Consider the following 12,255-nt stretch of genomic DNA (forward strand, 5'->3'; position numbering starts at 1 on the left):
TACAACTGGAACGTTCACCACAAGTCTCTTATGAGATCAATCTTTTTGGAAGACAATAACTTATTCTTTTCTGAAAGTCTGTAGAATTGAATCAAAATTGGTTATTATTCTTGCAATGTACTCCAATATTTGTGTCAGAGCATCCATACTTTTTTTTGATTGATCAATGCCCCATATGTATAGTATCAAAATCATTTCCTTGCCATTGTGAGTTAACGGTCATGCTAGGTTGACGTACTTTCTGTAAATGCTGGAAAGAAAAGATTTCTCATGTTGTCGTTCTGGTTGCAGTATGTTCATAAATCAGTGGTGAATGCAATTTAACATTAAACTGAAGCCAGACATGGTGCCTTCTGTTCAGAATGGCAAGTAGTGGCCTGTGAAAGTTGGTTTCGGGAATGATGGCCGAATCACTTTTGGGATTGGGTGGTCTGATTTCAGTAAGAGTAACAGTGTAAAAGTAAAAGACCAGTGTGTGTTTGGCTTTGTCCTTGGAAGAGGACATATAAGCAAAGAAATGTTTGTGCATGGGTCATGAGAACAGGCGATCATGCCACCCCAAGGATGGAATCCAATGTGAATATTGCATATCTTTGGACCTAGCACTGGGAGGAGGAATTATACTTCAACCATGTCCCTGGACACCAAAAATGAAACAAAGGCAAAGAGGAACAAAAAAAAAAGAAGAAGAAGAAGAAGAAGAAAGACAAACATGTATCAGTTGAAAGTCTTATTCTATCTCTTAAAAGTAAAAAACTATTTCTAATTTACTATCAAAGTGAGAATACTGTACGGTTTAGAAAATGGTTATGGTATGAGTCAACTTGTGACGTGTGGGTCCATTGCCACCTTCCCTTCCAATAAGATTGAACTGCCTGAAGAAGAACATACTAAATATTCCCCGTTTGGGAATAGGCACATGGCAAGTAGTACAAGTACACTGGTGGACCCCTGGAAATGGATTTCCCCGAAATGTCTCTTTTTTGTAATATACAATTATACATGGAGATGTCACAAAAAGTTACTTCTACTTTCGGAAAATTGAAAAAAGAAAAAAATATATATTTTCACTAATAATTTTAGTGCCACACATTTTAACACAACAAATATTACAATTTGCTTATGTGATAAATTGTGATTGGTGAAAAAGTTCTCTACATAAACTCACCATTATCTTTTCACTGATCACAACTCGTCACATAATAAATTGTGACTTATTCTATTCTCACCTGTCACCTTGATTTGCTAGCACCTAGTCCAAGGTAGATACTCCCTGGCTATATGTCCAAGTGGACACTTAAAGACAGAAGTGTTAAGTGTATTAAAGAAACTTTAACTTGAGATTTTTTTATGTGATGGCTTTTTGAGATCCAAAGTTTAAAGCCAACACATTAGATTTTTCTTACTTTCTACTACAAACTTGGAACTTGAATCTGAAGATAAGAAATCACATGTTCATCGTTTCTTTACTAATTATAAATATATCTGTAGTGTGTGTTTTTTTTTTCTATGCTGTTTCAAAGAAATTGTATGCGGTTTGATAATGAGCATGTGCATTGTGGTTCATATCATTTGAACAGATCTTCTTTAAGCTTTGTGGAAGCTCATAGCAAATGAAAGTCATTTCGAAGAGAACCTACCTTTATTTATTGACTGAATAACTGATTAGCACGTCTGTCACGACTTTCCTAACTCCAGTTTTGCGATTCTGAGGACTTTCATTAACTGAGAGGTTAGAGATATGTTCTACAATTTCATGATTTTTCCTCTCTGGGATTTCTGTCTTTGTCCACAAAGATTGATTAGCTGTAGGGATCAGGAGGTAAAGAAAGTTGAAAAGCTGTAGTTCATTTGTGCTTCTTTTTGGTTAAAATGTTGTATTCTTTTACTTTTTCTCTATTTTCTCAACAACCATGGGGAAGGAGCTACAAGCGATTGCTTTATCAATGATCTATGCAGTTGAGATTAGATTTGTGAAAATTTGGAGTCTGGAAGTAATATATGATTTTATTGCAGTGAACTAAGCAGTTGCGACTCGAATAGGTAATGGAAGTTCCAAAGGGATTCTTGAGCTACCTCTGTTACTTTATCTTCTTCCTTCCCGTTTTTGTATTTCTTTCTGTTCTTGGAATCATCAAAGGTACTACTTAGTACTTTTCTCTCTTTCTCTCGTCATTTTATCTTAAATATTGTAAATTTGTGTGTTATTCAATCAAAACAATATCTGCAGGTGCCATCTTCAGTCCCTTTGTATTTCTGGTTATTGCTTTTGGAGATACTGGCGTTATCATTGGGTTATGGCCCCTACATCTTGTTTGGACTATCTATTGTATCATAAGGTCCTCTGTTTTTTCTAGTTCTTTTTTACTAGAATAGTATACCATTGATTGTACGTGTTACGTGTTTCTAACTTTAATTATCCCACCACCTCCACCCCCCCACCCCCACCCCAAANATATATATATATATTTTTTTTTTTCTTTAGTTTTTGGTATATATATATTTTTATTTTAGTGTAACAGGTTGACCATCAAAACATACTGATGTAGTACTAAAAGCTCCACCAAATGCATTGCAGAAATTAGTTTTGGACTGCTAGAAGTCAGTCAGTTTGCTAAAATTGGAATTAACTGGTAATCCAACTTGACCTTTTAGTGAAGGAGCAAAGGAAGACTTCATGAAAGACACATTTTGGCAAGTATCCCATACATTAGAGCAGAAGTTATACGCTGCTTGGCTAGATTGGGACGAATTTGTTGAAACAATGGAGTTGCAAAGTATAGGAACTGGCTGGAGTGTAGAACTAATTGTAAATAGCTCGGTTGAAAATGGATTGCATCTCTACGAACCATGATAACAAATAATTGAAACACATCATAATTCATACATCATTTGGGTTGATACGATTTAGTTTTGTGTTTTATGTTGTTATTTTTTTATTCTCATTGGTTGTTAAATGTTATATTATTGTATTATAAAGATAGTATATAAAAATATAATGTTATTTTATTACATAGCATAACTAAAATAATTTGGTGTTTATTGCTATACATTTCATTTTTACTATTTTTCTTCTCATCTTATTTTATTCAACATTTAAATTTAGCAACATCCTCCATATCATTAAATTATTTATATTTTGTCTCATTTTTTAAAATTAAACATATAATATTTTATTTAAATTTGATAAATAAAAATTGTTCTTATAAAGTCTTCCATGAAATGTTACAATGCATCAATGGAAAAATGAAATACAAAACAAACACCAATTTAAAAGCACTCAATTAAAAAAAAAAAATAGAATAAAAATTTTCTTATAAAGTATTCCCATAAAACGTTACAATGCATCAATAGAAAAAGAGAATACAAAACACATGCTATTTTAGAAACACTAAATTTATAACAACAATGACAACAACAACAATAATAATATCAAACCAAACATATCATAATAAAAACTAATAGTTATGGATATACTAACTTCATGGCAGCAAAATGGAATAAATAATAAATAAAAATGAACGTTACAATGCATATTTAGTACATTAGAATTATCATTAAATTTGTAAAAACAATAGGATGTTAATGAAGAGAAAGAGAAAGAGGTTAGTAAAAGAAATCAAATGTCAATTAAATAAATTAATTAGTAATTGTTAATTGGAAAACAAAGAGGTTGACAGCTAAAGGAGTAAAAAATTAATTAAAGTTGACCTTACGAATGTCATTAAAAAATTTACAATGCAATTAATAAATTGTTGAATTCACTTAATTAAATCATATAATCAACAATTAAATACAATCATACAAAATTTAAACTTAAAACTAATCAAACTCTGATCTAGAAAACCATATTTATTATCAAAACTAAAAGGAAGACGTTCTCCAGTAATAATAGAAATATATAAGAAATAAAGAAGAAAATTTTCAAAATCCTTTTTTTGACATTTCATTTAACATTATTTATAAATAATAAAATATAAAAAAAAAATCCTTAAATGCTTATATTCTTCACACACCACGACTTTTAAAAATTTAATGAAAGGTTCTAAGATTTTAACTCTCATTTAATGCCTTTATTATGAAAATCACAAGCCAGTAAAATATGATAAAGAAACGTTATAAATGAGATCATGAAAAAACTAATTAGCCACTATTATTATGGAATAGATTTCTTTTTTATGTGTCTAAGGAAATGAAATGTATAGAGTTTACTTATTAAGGTATATGTAAAGATTCACGTTAAAAAATATATGTAAAGGTTTTAAAAAACAAAAAGTATATGTAAGGTTTTATTAACTTAAAAGACAATAAAAAACCAATTTTTAATAATTACAATCGTCAGTACTCTATAAATCACACACAACACTATATTTAATATCCTAAACAACAGAGTTATGCCCTTTTAGATATATACCACTATATTCAACTTATATATTACAACCCAAATCAGTCATACAATTACACAATCAAAGCATGAACATGTAACATGAATCATGAATTACCTTCTGAATTACTGCTTGGAATTTTCACAATTATTGAAAGAGAATTGCCAAATTTAATTTTTAGAAAACATCAAGACAAGGTACAAGAATTTTAATTTTTTTTAACTTCCATAGAAAAAAAATATTACCCACATTATTTTAACTCTTTTTTTTTTGCAAGGTAAGTGCGGGGGATTGAACCCTTGAGCAACAGGTCCCTATGGATCCCGGGTACCAACTTGCCTAGATGGGCGGTGGTACATTATTTTAACTCTTATGGAAAAGAAGGTTTACATGTAGCATGCAAAATATGTTTAATTGACTTAGAGGTGTAAAAATTAGTCAACCGACTATAGTAGAATTAAGGTTTCAAAATTTAAATAAAACAATTCTACAATAATAAAAAATTATTTTGTGATAAATATGATTATGAAATGCATTACTTTTCTTTATTATTTCAAATTACAAAATAATAATAATAAAGAAGCCACCTTAAAAAATAACCACGCGCAGCGCAGGCCTGCGACTAGTATCCAATAAAAGCTCAATCTATTTCATATTGCAGCACATACCACCAGCCTTTATCGAACATTTCAATGGAACCATACCAAAGGACATTCTCAAAGATCAGAGAGGAAAGTCTTGGCATGTCAGACTACAACAAAGTGATGGGCACTTGTGTTTTGAGAATGGCTGGCATCACTTTGCAAGTGATCGTTCTCTGGAATTTGGGGACTTCATAATTTTCAAATCCTATAGAAGGTCTTTGTTTGAAGTTTAGATATTTAATAAAACTGAATGCAGGAAGGGCGATGCTGCAGGCTGTAGCTATTGTTAAGACCATTCCATTTATGAAGTTGGAAGAAGATTACGAAGCAGAGCAGACTTGTAACAGACACACTCGTCCTGGCAAACGAAAGCATTTGAAATCAGTCCTCCAAATAAAAAAAAAAAAAAAAAGGAAAAAAACAAGCCAGTGGTTAGTCTTAGTAGTCCTTTCATTTTTGGTTTTGTATAATGTGAATACGTATTAATTGAAGTTTAGAAACATCTTGAAGTGTTCGTCTTAATTGAATGGAGTACAAAGTGAGCTGGATACAACTGGAACGTTCACCACAAGTCTCTTATGAGATCAATCTTTTTGGAAGACAATAACTTATTCTTTTCTGAAAGTCTGTAGAATTGAATCAAAATTGGTTATTATTCTTGCAATGTACTCCAATATTTGTGTCAGAGCATCCATACTTTTTTTTGATTGATCAATGCCCCATATGTATAGTATCAAGAGAGAGAGAGAGAGAGAGAGAGAGAGAGAGAGAGAGGCTTTTGTGTGTGGAAAAATAAAAAATTATGCATGGAATAAGAGAGGGAATGACAATTTTATAATATGAGGATAAGAATAAGAATAGTCAAAAATAAAGGGAGATAAAAAGATGGAATAATAGTAATATTGAGAGTAGTGGGGATGTGAAAAGTTAAATGGAATGAGAAAAGTTGAAGAAAGTTAAGGTAGAGAGTAATGGGGATATGAAAAGTTAAAATAGAATTGAAAATTTAATAATAAATAAGAATAGTTAAAAATAAGATAAAAATGATATTTTGATTGTAATATAATAGAGTTTTTAATCCAATTTAAATGTTAAAAAATTGTATAAAAAATTGGAAAGAAATTGATAATGACATGGTCGCTGACGTGGCTCAACATGAGTATAGTAATATTAAATATTATGCTTCAGCTTTTAGTAATAATATATAGATATAGATTATAAATTAATTAGTATTCTCCCATTTTCAAACACTGTATCTTGTGTATGTTACATACACTCATTTCTATCATTGAGTAATATACTTATCTATATTTTTCCTTTGAATACAATGGTGTTTTAGGATTAATATAACCTACACTAAAAGAGTTATGAGCCATGTACAGGTTGTAGAAAGAGCCAATAACACCCAAATGAAATTTATGGCTTATCCAATTCAACACTAGGAAAATAAATAAATCAAACAAAATCCCTTCTGGGTTTCAGTATTTTCCTTCAGAAAATTCTCACCACGTTACTGAGAATAAGCTTATGTGCAAATATGGATGGAGGGAAAGGAAGACCAAAGAGTGCAATGCTCCCTTAAGATCTTAAAAGTCCATTGCTTGATATACTTTGAGAGGGAAAAAAAATAGTAATTTAAAATTTTAATAAAAAAATAAAATAAAAAACCTTCTTTATATTCCCAATTCTTCAACTACTTTATTTTACAAAGCTCACATATTGAATTAACTCAATTGATAAAATTTCTTATCATCAAATAAATAACTTTAACTAAAAAATAAACCCATTAATCCCATAACAAATAAAGAAAAAAACCATTAATGTTTTGGCTTGATCGTACAAAACAATCATATTGAAATGGCAAATATTATATTTTATCGTATGAATTTATGGACTGGTTTCTTAATGGTGAATTTGAACTAACCCGCTGAATAACAAAACCACCTCACAGGCTCACACCCACCAAAAAAAAATTAAAAATAAAAGTTCGTTTTGTATACATAAAAAAGATGTGTGATATAATATATATTCTTTTCTTAAAAATTATGATATGATGATTAAAATATTAACAAACAAATTCAACGATATGTATTCAGAGTGAAATACAAGAAACTCATGGGAAAACGGTTGAGAAAGAAAGAGTGTACCGTTTGGGGGATAAGTATTGAGTACTTTCGGAATACTATAAATGCGTATTCTCTTCTCTCATATAACTATGGGTCTCACTAATTAAATTTATGATAGGATTTATAATTCATGTAAGAGAGGGGAATATGCATTATGGTACTTCCTGAGTATTCAATAATTTTCCAACGGGTAATTATTAAGTACTCCCGGAATACCATAAATGTGTATTCACCTCTTTCACATAATTGTGGGTCCCATTAATTAAATTTATGGTGGGATCTACAATTCATATGAAAGGGGGGAGTACGCATTTATGGTACTTTCGAAGTATTTAATAATTTTCCATTGAACGGTAATTATTGAATACTCCCGAAATATATATTTTACTCTTCTTTTTTTTTTCAATAATTCGATAGTTACAATGAAGAGAGGTTTTTTTTTTTGTGTGTGTGTGTGTGTGTGTGTGTGGATGAAATGGGAAAGGGATTTGAACTATGAATGTCTTGAAAACATCATAAGGTGGCAACAAATCTATATATATATATATATATAACACATATTAAAAGCTAAAGTTGAAAGAAAATCCAATTAGATTTCAAATTGAAATTCAATTAGAGTCTAATTTTGCGTCATGTGTCTTATTAATCTAAGCTTTTAATTTTTTGTGCTAAGTGAGTTAATTTGGTGTAAAAATTGAATTTCAATTAGAGTTTCCATGTGTCCCATCTAATCTTTTTTTTTTTTTTTTTTTTTTTTGTGTTAATTCAGTGTAGAAAACGAGGAGTCTAATATAAATAAACCTAGGTAATCTATATATTTAATAATAGGTGAAACTGAGAGAAACTCAAATTAAAAATCCAAATTAAAGTTTCAATTTTGCGCCATGTGTTCTAAATTATTTATTCTTAAAGAGTTTTATTTCTTAATCTTAAAATCAAACGTGGGACCACATCATAAAGGGAGGGTGGGGCAAGTTATACTATATACAACACACTCTCTTAAATAATGTGGGACAATTGCCCATTCTTTTTTTTTTTTTCAAAAACAAACACACACACACACAAGGGAGAGAGAAAGAAATTATAGAATAGATAGTTCTATATAAAACACAATCATAATAAATATTAATTAATAATCAATAATGACCATCAATAATGATCATAACTATATATTTAATAGTTCAATAAAAAAATCATAATAAATATTAATTAATCATCAATAATGACCATAACTATATATTTAATAGTTATATATAAAACACAATCATAATAAAAGCTTATAATTAAATAACTACAATAATTATCAAATATCATATATAATATTTTACCATCTAGGATTTGTTGTGAAAATGTTATAGACATAACATTTCTCTTCTTTAAATAGGGTAATTATTAATAGGGAAAAGCTAATGTGTGCCATAAAGTATTTGTTAATGAATTATTTAAGAAAGTTTTAGTACCACTTTTATGGAAAATATAAAAAAGTTATCAAAAAAATTAGTTACATTTTTTCTTTTTCCATAAAATAGTTTCTAATTAAAAATACCTGTTAACTTTTCCCTTGATATTTCATATATGATCACAATCATTAAAAATACTTGTTGATAATTACCAAAATTATATATTTATGAGTAATGCTACAACCACAAACTATTTTATAATATTTTTACAAAATGTTGATGTAGCCAACTTTTTATTTTCTTTCATCTAAGCCCACAATTAATATCAATTTTTCATTTACCAATAATCACTCACCACATTAGCAGTTTGTAAAAAAAAATTTAAAATAGTTTGTATCTTTAGCATTACTCTATATTTAATCATTCAATATAAAAAACATAATTATAATTATAATAAATATGAATTCATATTTATCAAATTTCATAAACAAATAAAATCATAATAAATCTATATATATAATAATAGGTGAAACAGAGAGAAAATCCAATTAAATTTCAAATTAGAATTCAATTAGAGTCTAATTTTGCCCCATGTGTCTCATCTAATCTAAATTTTTGAATTTTGTGCCAAATGAGTTAATTTAGTGTAAAAATTGAATTTCAAATAGAGTTTGATTTTGCGCTACATGACTTATCTAATCTAAATTTTTAAATTTTTGTGCAAAATTAGTTAATTTAGTGTAGAAAACGAGGAGTCCAATATAATAAACCATAAAAAACATAATCATATAACTAAACAAAATTCAAATTTATAAGTCATATATATATTAATAGGTAAAAATTATCTATATATATATATATAATAATAGGTAAAGCAGAGAAAAAATCCAATTAAATTTCAAATTAGAATTCAATTAGAGTCTAATTTTGCGCCATATGTCTCATCTAATCTAATTTTTAAAATTTTTGTGCCAAATTAGTTAATTTAGTATAGAAAACGAGGAGTCCAATATAATAAACCATAAAAAACATAATCATATAACTAAACAAAATTCAAATTTATAAGTCATATATATATTAATAGGTAAAATTTATCTATATATATAATAATAGGTAAAGCAGAGAAAAAATCCAATTAAATTTCAAATTGGAATTCAATTAGAGTCTAATTTTGCGTCATGTGTCTCATCTAATCTAAATTTTAGAATTTTGTGTCAAATGAGTTAATTTAGTGTAAAAATTGAATTTCAAATAAAGTTTAATTTTGCGCTACATGTCTCATCTAATCTATATTTTTAAATTTTTGTGCCAAATTAGTTAATTTAATCTAGAAAACGATGAGTCCAATATAATAAACCATAAAAAACATAATCATATAACTAAACAAAATTCAAATTTATAAGTCATATATATTAATAGGTAAAATTTAGAGATAATTGAATTAGAATTTGAAATTGTAGGGTCTAATTTCTCTACGTAAACCCAAAGACAATTAATTTGTAGAGTATGGGTTGAAGAACTAGAGTTGACAAGGGATTCACAGCAAAAGATTATCACTTCTTTTATTATTTATTGATCAGTTTTGCCTACATTCCATGCCCCGTTTCATACCCTCTCATTCTTGAGTGTGCTTTGAGCTTATCTTGATCAGGTGGGCTCCTCGGACGATCAACCAGGCTTTTCTCCTGCTCAATTAGTCTCCGCTATCATACCAGGGTAAAACATCCTCCTCGGACAGGAGATGTCCTCCTCGGACTGGAGATATCCTCCTCGGAAAGCGATGATCCTCTACCCAGAGGATTCCGCTCCAATCTGGACCTCGCATTCTATTCATCCTTCTCTTCGGATGTGAAACAGTTCTCTCGTGGGTGTTCGGCCCGTTAACTTGGGCCTGATCCTTTTATCCCCCACAGAAATTATAATCCAATTTTGCTCTATGTGTCTAAATTTATGTGGGAAGTACACCATAATTATCCACTTAATCTTGTGCCATGTGTCTACTTAAGTTTTTTAATCTTTGTGTTAATTGAGTTAATGAGTGCAAAATACTAAGAATCTAATATTAATGAACTATAAAATTGAAAAATAAAAATCACCACATGTTTCTCATAAAATAAATAAAATAAAAATCACTACATAACAAAAATCACCACATATTCTCTCTTATTAAAAATTAGAAAAAAATTATCATAAGTAGTATTAAATTTAGGTAAGAATTTTAATATGTGACTAATTATGTTTACTTTAAAAAATATTTTGATTAATTCTCTATATTTTATGATAAAAATTGTATTTAATTTTAAATGCATCTATATGTATGCATGAATGCATGTGTTACAAGCTTTATAAAAAAAAATTGACTAATTATTTATATTTTTATAATAAAAATTTTGTTTAATTTTAAATGCATCCATGCGTTTGCCTGGAGTTACATGCTAGTATTTATAAATGATAACTATAATGAGCAAATTTCATATTTATATACAAAAAAGATAGAAGACATTAGACTTTGATTTACCTCATGATATTTTATCACATAACCTTTTGAAACCTCACTATTATTTTACACATCAATATTCCTATATATATATTTATTTTACATTATATTCTATATTTAAACTCTTGATTAAAATCTTGACACATCATATTTTCTTTTGAGTAATACTAGAGATTCAGACATTTTTACAAAATTTTTTACAAATTGCTGATATGGTAAGTGGTTATTGTTAAATGAAAAAATGATGTTAATGGCAGGGCTAGATAAAAACCAATAAGAAGTTGGTTACATCATCATTTTATAAAAATATTATAAAATAGTTTGTAGTCATAACATTACTCTTTTCTTTTAAATGATGAAATATATATTTCTAGATAAAAACACAACCAAAATAAATTCCTATTAATAAATTTCCAAAATTATATATTTAATAGTTTCACATTAAAACACAGTCATAATAAATGCGTAGGAATAAACCCAAGAAGGTGTCATTAGACCATTAATGTCATTGGCCCATAACCCCTCAACACTTATAAATACCTTTGAGGCATAATGTCAATCTCCCACCACCCTAATATCTTTTCTCTAAGATCAAAAGAAAGAATCCATCAAAAGAAAGAAAGAAGAAATCATAAGGAGATTCTCAATTTTTGCCATATTTATAGCTTTTCTCTTGATCAATTCTGGTAAATATTTCAATATTTCATCGTAGAAAATTATTAAATACTACGGGAGCACCATAAATGTGTACTTCCCCCTCTCACATGAATTATAGGTCCTACCGTAAATTTAATTAGTAAGACTCACAGTTATGTGAGAAGGGGTGTACGCATCAATAATTTGTAAAAATGTTGTAAAATAGTTTGTGACTGTAGCATTACTCTATATTTACATACAAAATAAACAAAAGATCTTGACTCATTATATTTTCTTTAAATAATGGAATGGATATTTCCATATATTAATACAACCGTAATAAATAGCTATTAATAAATTACCATAATTATATGTTTAATAATTTTATATTAAAACACAATCATGATAAATACCTATGAATAAACTTCCAAAATTATCAAATTTCAAATTTAATACTTCATACGCAAACATAATCATAAAAGAATAGTTATTAATGACTATCATAATGATTAAATTTCATATTTATACAAAAATAAATAAATGTAAAGAAAATCATATTTTTTACTA

General features: G+C 28.3%; 1 long non-coding RNA gene across 2 annotated transcripts; it reads left to right on the forward strand.

The window, feature by feature from the left end:
• Positions 1 to 1,332: 1,332 nt before the first annotated feature.
• LOC136069385 (uncharacterized) lies at positions 1,333 to 2,439 on the forward strand. 2 transcript variants are annotated; one of them, XR_010630626.1, is made up of 3 exons: positions 1,333 to 1,822; positions 2,017 to 2,140; positions 2,231 to 2,439. It is a non-coding gene; the product is annotated as an uncharacterized LOC136069385 (long non-coding RNA). The 2 variants fall into 2 exon arrangements; XR_010630627.1 differs by having other exon boundaries at positions 1,333 to 1,732.
• The last annotated feature ends 9,816 nt before the right edge of the window (positions 2,440 to 12,255 follow it).

The sequence above is a fragment of the Quercus suber genome, unplaced genomic scaffold, assembly GCF_002906115.3.
Source record: "Quercus suber isolate HL8 unplaced genomic scaffold, Cork oak 2.0 scaffold_166, whole genome shotgun sequence".
Taxonomy (NCBI): Eukaryota; Viridiplantae; Streptophyta; class Magnoliopsida; order Fagales; family Fagaceae; genus Quercus; species Quercus suber.